Source organism: Oratosquilla oratoria, chromosome 32 (genome assembly GCF_046742065.1).
Source record: "Oratosquilla oratoria isolate Oo_2021 chromosome 32, ASM4674206v1, whole genome shotgun sequence".
Classification (NCBI taxonomy): Eukaryota; Metazoa; Arthropoda; class Malacostraca; order Stomatopoda; family Squillidae; genus Oratosquilla; species Oratosquilla oratoria.
Genome location: NC_134808.1, coordinates 24,881,406 through 24,890,993, shown reverse-complemented (window position 1 = coordinate 24,890,993; position 9,588 = coordinate 24,881,406).

Sequence of the window (9,588 nt, the reverse complement as noted above, 5' to 3'; positions counted from 1 at the left end):
TATACACATAAAGTATATTTATATATTCACACATACCTGAGTAAGTTTATATGTTCAAATGTTTATCTTGCATGAACATAAGGCTAGTTCACTTCTCTCTTGTACATTGCTCTTCTTCTTCCTCTCCTCCTCCTCTCCATAATGACTTGGGTTCCCCTCCTACCTGCCTTTCAACAACCAATAATGAACGGTTTCATAGTGGACGCCACAATGAAGATTTTTTTTTTTTCGGGGAGGGGGGGAGGGGGGAGGGTCGGGGAGGTTGCTGTCTGAAACCTATCTACGCTATGGGGAGGATTGGGGGAAGATGTCTTTTCTTGCGGTTTTTTTTTTTGTTTTTTTTTTGTTTGTTTTTTTTTTTTTTGTGTTTTTTTTTTTCTCTTTTGTCCCCTTTTTTTTTTTTTTTTTTTATTTCTCCTTCGTCCATGGCAGAGGGAGATAATGAGTGTCTTTTTATTCTTTATTTATTTATTTTTATTCATACATTTATTCAGTTATAATTTTGGGGGGAGTGAGGAAAAAAGAAAGATTTTAAGAAAAGCAATATTCTGTTGTTAGGAAGTGTCTAGAAAGCTTTTTATTTATTTATTTTGTTAAATATTTTTTTTTTCGCATCCGGCCTAGTTATGGACCAAACGGTCTTCTGTCGGCTTGCTCCTCCTTTGTAATCCTTTGAATGTTCATTTTGCTTACTTATCTTTTAATAAATTTATTATCTTTTTTTATTTATGGTTTGTGAAAATGAATAGATTCATACAAAAATAATCTATAGTATGGATTATAGTTGAGTCGTCGTTGCTATATTGATATAAAATATAGACATTTCGAGTTTTGAGGCGAAACGGGGGAGAGAATTGGTTCTAGATGGTATAAATAACAATATCCTCTGAGGAAAAATGGCTTTAGTGATTCAGAAACCGGAAGTGGTATGGAAGGATGGTAAGGGTGTCTGCCTGGAAGAGGGGAACATAAAAAACAAAAACAAAACAGCGAAATCACTTATCCTCGTGGGTTTCTTAAGTTTGCATCTGAAAAATGAAAAAAAAAAGAATAAACAAAAAAGAAAATACAACAAAGACAAATAATGAATAAATAAAAAACACAATAAAGACAAATAAACAGATGAATAGATGATTGTATATATATAGAAACCCATAACTACATGTATACAAAAGTATTCAGTAATTTTCTGGGTATATACATAATATACACTATAGATAGAAATTATGTTGAGGCATATGTATATGTATTTATACATATGTATATTTAGCGCATGTATATTTGGTCATGCGTATGGTGAGTATCTTGTATATAAGGGTTTTACGTATATGTATGTATACATATATACGTATATGTGTATGTATAAGTATACGTAGATGTATATGTACACATATATGTGCATGTACATGTATATATGTGCATGTATATGTATATGTACATATATATGTGCATGTATATGTATGTGTATATGTATATGTATATGTATATGTATATGTATATATGCATATGTGTATATGTGTACATGTGTATGTATATGCATATACGATTATGTATGTGTACATGCACGTGTACGTAAATGTTTAATATCATAATTCACACTCACAATCATACATAATAGCTATGGTACACGTATGTTTAAGATAATGCAATATAATTACGTACATGAGCACACACGCGTGTACATACATGTGTTCAGCAATGTAATTTCGTCTTGTTGTAAGTAAGGGCACATTTTACAGCGTCCATTCAGCCAAGTATACAATTTAGTCGGGTCCATTCTGTGCAGTAGAAGCTTTTCTCTTATTTATGGAAACTTCGTGATTGAACTTTAAAGTACACATGCTGGCCGGCCCAAGGAACTCACAACGTGAGTGGAGAGGAGTTGGGCAGTGGGAGAGAGGTGTAGTGTGAGTGGAGATGGTAAGTGCGTATGTGGGAGTTTTTGGGTGGGTTATGGGAGAACGCTCGCAGGGTGTGAACGTGGGTGAAGTTAGTAGACAGTAAGTTAGGGGGTGGGTGAGAGGGGATGAGGGGGAGTGGAGTTTTAAAGGGGGATCCGGGTTAAGGGGAAATTCGCGGCAGATCCGTTCAGTGGGGAGTAGGCGACGGGGAGGCCGAGTGGGTGAGGGAGGAGTGGGGTTGTGGAGGGGGGGGGAGTCTAGGGGGTGGGTTGAGGGGGAACTCAGAGCGTGAGTGGAAGTGAGGGGTGAGGGAGGGATTTGTGGTGAGGGGGAGTGGATGGTTGTGGGGGGAGTTTTGGGGGTAGGTTGAAGGGGTTTTGGAGGGTTGAAGGTAGGTTTGAGGGGGATGAGGGAGGATTGGAAGGGGCTGAGAAGGAATTGAGGTGTTGGAAAGGGATTTACGGGGATTTGAGGGGGCCTGTGGAGGTGTGTGAAATGGGTTGGGTGAGATTTGGGAGAGGGTTTGGGAGAAATCTGGGGTGGGGATATATTAGTGATTTGGAAGGTTTGTTCTGGAGGGGTTTGGCGGAGGGACTTTGAAGGGAATATTGAGAGGACGGTTAGAAGTTCACACTTGTTTGGCTGCTCCAAGGAACCACCAGATGTGAGTGGGAGGGTGAGTATAAGAGTGGTGTGGTATTAGGTGGGTGATGGTAGGCTGTGGTGGGTGAGGGAGGTGGGGGGTGATTTGAGGAAGAGGGTTTGTTTTGGAGTTTGAGGGGGGATGTTGGAGGTTGAGGGTGGGTTTGTGGGTCGAGTTTGTGGGTTGAGGGTGGGTTTAAGGGGGTTTTGAGAGCGTTTGAGAATTTCTTTAGAGAGTTTGAGTGTTTTTTTTTGGGGGGGTTGTTAGGGGGGGTTGAGAGCATTTTATTTATTTTTTGAGGGGATTTAAGTATTTTTGGGGGGTTGGGACTTTGTTAGAATTTGAAGGAATTAGGAGGCTGGAGATGTTTGGGAGGTATTGGTGGGGTTTTGAAAGGGATTTGAGAGTCTTTGGAGGCTTAGGAAGGGTTTGAGGGGTGCGTTGGGGGTAAGGGGTGGTGATAATGGTGGGGAGGGGCTGAAAGGACTGGGGGCTTGCGGGGCTTTAAGGAGCTCTGAGGGGCTTTGGGAAGCTTTACCTGCTTTGAATGGCTTGGGGTGCTTTATGGGGTTTTAAGGGTTTTTGGTGTTTTTGAGGGGCTTTGACAGGGTTTTAGGGGGGCTATTGTTTTTTTTTGGGGGGGGCTTGGGATGATTTTGGTACCTTTGAAGAGCTTTGACAGGGCTTTGAGTGGCGTTTTTGTGTCTTTGAGAGTCTTTTGGAGGCTTTTGAGGACTTTGATAGGGGTTTGACAGGATTTATCAGGGCTTTGTGGGCTTTAATGGGCTTTGACAGGGCTTTAGGGGGCTTTAAGGTTCTTTAGGGGACTTTAAAGGGAGTTATGGGGCTTTGACAGGGCTTTTGGTGGCTTTAAGGGGCTTTAGGAGACCTTAATGAGGTTTATGGGGCTTTTACAGGGCTTTTGAGGCCCTTTGTTGAGGGGGGCTTCTTCGGGTGGCGGCTTCGGGGGCGGGTTTTACATACTTTTAGATAATTTGGCTGCCGTGCATTGCGTCTTTTGCCTAATCGTGAGTTGTATGAGGATACGAAACGTAGCGGAGTTCCTCAAGGCCTCTTCTTCGATCCAGTACAGATTATATTTCAGATGCCTTTTTTTTCTTCAGTTATTTATAAAAAAAAGAAAATTGCTCATTTATCTTTTATGTTTATTTATCAAAATTCTTTTTTAAGTATGTAATCAAATATTTTGATTATTTTTTCATCATATTTTCATTCATTTATCAATTCGTTTATTTCATCATTTATTTAATTAAGAAGTATATCATTTGTCCTTTATTTATTCACTTATTAATATTTTTGTTTATGTATTTATTCAAATGTTCTAACCCCCTTTTGGTTTATTTTATATTTATTTACTTTAGAAGTTTGTTTCTCATTTACTTGTTCATTCATTTATTCAATTACTGATTTATACATGAACTTGCTTAACTATGTACTGATTTAAGTAATATTTTGTTTATGTATCTGTCGTATATATTTATTCATATAGTTACTTATCTATATTGTATAAATTTATATATGTATATTATATGATTACTATATATATACTATGTATTTATATATTATATATATATGAATAAAATATATATATATATATATATACTATATATATATATAGTATATATATAGATTTAATCTATATATACATTAATTGACCAAACTAATCACTTATACATTTTGCTTCATTTATTTATATATTTTCATTTATTGGTTGATTTATCATGTATTAATCTATTTTCTAAATATATTGATTTGTCTTTATGTTCTTATTGTTATTCATTCATATATTCATTTATTCATTTATCTCTCTATTTTGCCTGCCTAGCTATTTATTTCTATAATTCTTTATCTATCGTATCATTAAGTACTTAATCTCGGACCAACTGCTCCTGTCAAGGTTGTTCACACTAGCGGTTTGAATCACCGCGGTTTGAACCGCGGTGTTTCAGTTACAATGTAAGTCAATGAGGCCGCGCAGTTTTTTCTTGACTATGCGGTACCGCCGCGGTTTCCGCGCGGTTCAAACCACTAGTGTGAATATATAAATAATCCTTTTTAGTTAGACTCTAGAATTGAAAATTTTGATTATTAGAAACGGAATATTCTGAATTATAGAAAGTTGCGAAAAGTAAAATCACAATCTAATATGATCTCTATCCTGGGGTAATTTATGTTGAGAATATTATTTCTAGAATCCTAGAATATAAGAGATGAAAAATAGAAAGAAAAGGACAATGAGGAGGAGAAGGAGGAGGAGGGAGAGAAGGAGTGCAGAAAGAAGACGGGAAGATGAAGAAGAGGAAGACCAGGAGGAAGAGGAGGAAGAAAAGGTGTACAGAAAGAAGACGGAAAGATGAAGAAGAGGAGAAAGAGGAAGATTAGGAGGAAGAGGAGGAGGAGGAGGAGGAGGTGAAGGCGGATGATTTGGAAGACATAAAGGAAAGAACCAAATTTGAAAGAGAAAGAGAAGGAGGAGGAGGAAGAGAAAGAGGAGGAGGAGGAGGAGGGGAGGAAAAGAAAAAAATATTAAGAAGATCAAGAGGAGTTCGAAGAATGAGTCAAAGAAGAGGAGGCGGAGGAAGAGGAGGAGGAGGAGGAGGAAGAGGAGGAGGAGGAGGAGAAGGAGGAGGAGGAGGAGGAGGGGTGAGGAAAAAATATTAAGAAAGGGAGGGTCAAGAGGAGTTCGAATAACGGGTCAAGTAAGAGGAAGCGAAAGAAGAAGAGGAAGAGAAGGGGGGGAAGGAGGAGAGAGGAGGAGAAGAGAGAGGAGGAGGAGAGAGAGGAGGAGAAGAGAGAGGAGGAGAAGAGAGAGGAGGAGAAGAGAGAGGAGGAGAAGAGAGAGGAGGAGAAGAGAGAGGAGGAGAAGAGAGAGGAGGAGAAGAGAGGAGGAGAAGAGAGAGGAGGAGAAGAGAGAGGAGGAGAAGAGAGAGGAGGAGCGCTTCCTAATGCAGAAGCAGCGGCGGAGTCCATAAGGTCCCGGTGAAGGACGAGCCCAAATTGCAGCAAACATGACTTGTTGCGTCTGTGCGTGGAGGAGGAGGAGAAAGGAGGAAAGCAAGGGAGGAAGAGGAGGAGGAGAAAGGAGGAGAGGAGGAAAGCAAGGGAGGAAGAGGAGGAGTAGGAGAAGATAGGGGAAGTGGGGGAGGAGAAAGAGGAGGAGGAGGAGAAAAGGGAAGTGGGGGAGGAGAAGGGGGAGATGTGGGAGATGTGGAGGAGGAGGGGAAGGAGAAGTGGGGGAGGAGGAAAGGAGGAGAAAGGGGAAGGGGGTGAGGGATGTAGGGAAGGAGGAAGGAAGGGAGTGGTGGTGGAGAAGGAGGGGATGGTGGGTGAGGAGTGGAAAAGGAGGAAGAGGAGGAGGAGGAAGAGGAAGAGGAAGGGGCGAAAGAAGGGAAGGGAGGGATGGTGGAGGAGTATGGGGTAGTGTGTGAAGAGGACGAGGGATAGGAGGAGAAGAGAAGGAAGAAGGGAAGGGATGGTGGAGGAGGGGAAGGAAGAGGGTATGGTGGAGGAGGAGAAGGAGGAGGAAGAGGTAGTGGAGGAGAGGAAAGGTAAGGCGAAGAGGAGATGGAGGAAGAGAAAGAGGAGGAGGATGACCGGAGGAAAGAGGAGGATTTGTAAGAGGAGGAGGAGGAGCGGGAGGTAGTACTGGAGGAGGAAGAGGAGAAGAAAGAGTAGTAGGAAGAGGAGGAGGAGGAGGAGGAAAAGGAAGAGTTAGAAAATGAAAGAAAAATAGAATGAAGACATTTAAGCAGAAATCAGAGGGGAAAAAAATTAAAACTGAAAAAAGAAATAAGGAAAAATATTAAAAAGAGTAAAAGAAAATATGAAAAAAGAAGGAGAAGAGGATGAGGAATAAGAAGAAGAGGAGAACAAGGAGACAAATACAAATGAAAGAAAGGAGAAGAAAAGAATAGATGAAAGAAAGAAAAAAAAACTTGAAATAATAAGAAGAAAGGCGGAAAAAGAGGAGAAACGAGGAAGACAAAGGAAGAAAAAATAAAGACAAAGGAAAATATACAGAGAGGAAAATAGAAAAAGTACAAGGACGAAGAAAAGAAGATTAGAAAAAGGGAAGAAAATACGAAAAAAGGAAAACAAATTAAAAAAGGCTGAAAAAAGAAGAAAATGGAAAAAAAATGAAAATATAAAAAAAATGAAGAAAAAATATGGAAAATGAAAGATGAAAAAGAAAGATAAGAAAACAGAAAAAAAAGTACAAGAACGAGGAAAAGAAGATTAGAAAAAAGGAAGAAACTACGAAAAAAGGAAGACAAATAAAAAAGAGGCTGAAAAAAGAAGAAGAAAAGAAAAAAGTGAAAATATAAAAAAGGAAGAAAAAAATAGAAAATGAAAAAAGACAAAAAAAAAAGAGAGAGAGAGAGAGAGAGAGAGAAAGAGGTGGAAGGGGGAGAAGAGAGCGGGCAGGAGGAGACGCTCCCGCCGAAGGACACTGGAGGAGTCGGCGAGGGGGAGTGGGGGAGTGAGCGCCAGAGGGGAAATATTTGGGGAAAAGTTTTTTAAATGGAGTCCAGGCGATCGGGAGCGGATTAGCAGGATAGAGGGGAATAGGCGATGGAGGAACTGTAAACAAAACTGGAGGACAGAAAGGAGGAGGAGGAGGGAATGGGGGAGAAGGATCTCCAATGAATTCTAAGAAATGACGGAGGGAGATTAACTAGAAGAGTTGTAGGTATCAAAGTATCAAAATATGTCTTTTTTATAAATGGAAAATGTATTAGTTTGACACATATACATATGTATATATATATATATATATATATATATATATATGTATATATATATATATGTATATATACATATATGTATAATATATATATGTATATATACATATATCGATATATATATATATATATGTATATATATATATGTATATATTATAGATATATATATATATTATATATATATATATATACTATATTATGACAAGAATGAAGGCGGTGGAAGCAGACGAGGAGTAATGGGAGAATTTCACGCTTTAGCGTTTCGACCCGCAGGATCTTGATCACAAAGCTAACAACTCAAACATAACAGGAGATTTTATACATGGACGAGTCATCTCATGAGACGCTTCGGCGAGCTTGTTATTTTATTTGCGTATTATTTTATTGCTAATAATGTTGTGGCTTTTGCTAGACATATAAAGCCTTCTCTATGTTGTTATTAGTGTTAATGTATGCTGACTCAATTGTCTTCCTTAGTTGTAACTGGGTGAGGTCACACGTACCACGGACCACGGGGAGAGATCACAGTTTGGCGGAAAGGGTACTCGGAGAGGTCACTCCCGGGTTCGGTGCCAGTCTGCTTCTCAGTCTTTGAGAACGACGTATGTCTGGACGTTCTTCCCTTTGGCGGGGAATGGGAGGCCTCTGTGGAGGAAACTCCAATTCCCTGGGGTTGTCCATCTGGCTCCTCCGAACAGGTTTCATGCTAGGGAGGAGGGAGAATTCATTTACTTGCCTATTAATGGCAGGTTTTAGCTCCTTTATCCAGATGGCTTCCAGGATAGCCAGGCGCTGTGGGTCCTCTTCTTTTGCTACAATTTCGATGTTTTTGACCATAGTCCCCCTATCGAGGTGGCGTCGGTGGTGGGTCCAGTGGTGTTGCTTAGGTCCTTCGTGTTGCAAGTGCATGGTGATTCTTCTGGATAATGTGCTGGTCGTCCTTCCCATGTAGACTGAAAGGGACGTGCAGTCCTCCTCTGGGCATATGTACTTATATACTACGTGTGATTGGTGTGAGGTTGTTCTTTAAAAGTAGAGAAGAGGCCTTTCTACTTTTGTAAAAGATTGTGAAGTTCAATTTATATATATATATATATATATATATATATACATATATATATATATGTATAATACACACACACACACACACACACACACACACACACACAGATATATATATATATATATATATATATATATATACACATTCATTTGTTCATTTATTGAACTATTTATTCACCTATTTGTTATTAATATATTTGTGTGTTTACTTTTGAGTTGGTTACTCAATACATTTATTGATTTTTTACATTTTACATGTTTATATTTTCATCTATTTCTTTCTTATATTTATACAAATCTATTTGTTTATTTATCTACTTATTCATTCATTTATTTATTAATTTATTGATTTATGCCTGAGGATTCTAGTTCTTCATAAACCCTGAATATAATCTATGATCGACGTCAATCTGAAAATTAAAGAATTTGAATAGAAAATTGTGAGAGAAAATAAAAAGACGCTTAGACCAAAAGGAAAATGAAGTGGGGAAAAAATTAAATCAATTAGCGTGATATAAAAGAATACATAAAAATAAAAAAGCTTTCATAACACATTTGTGAAAAAGTAATACAAAAATATTGCAACCAGAAATGAATTAAAAAATAATAATAATAATAATAGAAATAAAGAACTATAAAGAATATGTCTGGATAGGAAAAAATATCTTATACAATAGAAAATAAAGAAAAAATACAAAATCAAACACGCAAAAGCATAAAGGAAATACAAGTAAATAGAAACACATTTACTGCGCTGGAAAAAGAAAGAAAAAGAAAAGAAAAAGAAAAATACTCAATAAACGACATAAGAATCACGGAAATGAATAAATAAACGAGAAAATCGTCTTTATTGCCACAAAGAGGCTCTCCTCTTTTACGGCCATTTGATATTTGCTGGATGGCTTTCGGATTTCACACACGAGTGAGTGTCGACGGAGTCTAAATTTTGAGAAAAATAGAAAGTCAAAATTTTGAAAAGAATTGAGCGCCAAAATTCCGGGAAGAATAGAAAGCCAAAATTTCGAGAAGAATAGGAAAAATTCGTGAAAAATAGAAAATCAAAATCTGGAGAAGAATGGAAAGTCAAAATTTCGAGAAGAATAGAAAGTCAAAATTTCGAGAAGAACGGAAAGCCAAAATAATAGGAAAGATCCATGAAAGGACGACCCAGGGGCTGTTGTAGGATCCTTAGAGAACCCTGGAAGAACAAAGAACAAAG